General features: G+C 42.8%; 1 protein-coding gene across 1 annotated transcript in view; it reads left to right on the top strand.

The window, feature by feature from the left end:
- Positions 1 to 1,195, top strand: part of RBM34 (RNA binding motif protein 34) — a 17,264-nt gene that overhangs the window by 12,825 nt on the left and 3,244 nt on the right.

Genomic DNA, 1,195 nt, shown 5'->3' with positions numbered 1-1,195 from the left:
CCCGGCAATCTTGATTCCAGCTTGTGCTTCTTCCAGCCCAGCATTTCTCATGATATACTCTGCATAGAAGTTAAATAAGCAGGGTGACAATATATAGTCTTGACGTACTCCTTTTCCTATTTGAAACCAGTCTGTTGTTCCATGTCCAGTTCTAACTGTTGCTTCCTGACCTGCATATAGGTTTCTCAAGAGGCAGGTCAGGTGTTCTGGTATTCCCATCTCTTTCCGAATTTTCCACAGTTTATTGTGATCCACACAGTCAAAGGCTTTGGCACATTCAGTAAAGCAGAAATAGATGTTTTTCTGGAACTCTCCTGCTTTTTGATGATCCAGTGGATGTTGGCAATTTGATCTCTCCTTCCTCTGCCAGAATGCATCTTCAAATCAGAGGTGCCTCATGATTGCTGTTGGCTGGCCAGTTTTTTCCAGGGAAATTCTTTAGGTCAAACTATAAGATAGATAAATGGGGAGTCAGATTAAACAGGATTCTAAAGACTTTTCAAGTGGAAAACTGAACAAGACCCAAGTATGTCTCGGGGTAGACACCTCAGTGGTAAAACCACATAGACATGCAGGGAAGTAGTTCCTATAAAGGTGGGAGTGGTGGTTGCCTTTGAAGGAGCGGAGGGGCTGCAGTTGTTGGGGCCACGGACAGGCTACAAGGGTGCTAAGTGCCACGTTGCTTCAGTCGTGTCCAACTCTGCAACCCCCATGGACTATAGCCTGCCAGCCTCCTCTGTCCATGGGATTCTCCAGGCAAGAATACTGGAGTGCTTTGCTATTTGGGTACTACCCTGTTAATAATTTCCTTAGCTGTGCACGTTTACAGGTTTGTGTAGTTTTTATTTTACAGTAAAAAGAAAAAAGCAAGTTGTTTTTCCCGTTTATGTGTGTGTGAGATACAGAGGTGCAGCTAAGAGGACTGTTGGTCATGTGGTGGGGTCACCTGGGGCAGTCTTCTGCTTGCCCACTGTGATGACTGGGAAGAGGGCGGAGGTCGCGTGTTTCACCACTATCTGTACATGTTGTGTGTTATTTTGGGGGTTATTACTAAATGTTTATGAAAAGAATTTATGAAAATCCTCCCAGAAATTCTTGTCATAGGTGTTGAATGAGAGTGTAAAACGAGCTGTATTTATTTTAGTGACTTTGGGATTAGCAAATTTTACACTTTTTTTTTTTTTTTTTTTTTTTT

This window comes from Bison bison, unplaced genomic scaffold (assembly GCF_000754665.1).
Source record: "Bison bison bison isolate TAMUID 2011002044 unplaced genomic scaffold, Bison_UMD1.0 scf7180017864462, whole genome shotgun sequence".
In the NCBI taxonomy this organism is placed as follows: domain Eukaryota; kingdom Metazoa; phylum Chordata; class Mammalia; order Artiodactyla; family Bovidae; genus Bison; species Bison bison.
The sequence above is the reverse complement of the archived record's forward strand: the minus strand, read 5'-3'. Positions and strand labels throughout refer to the sequence as shown.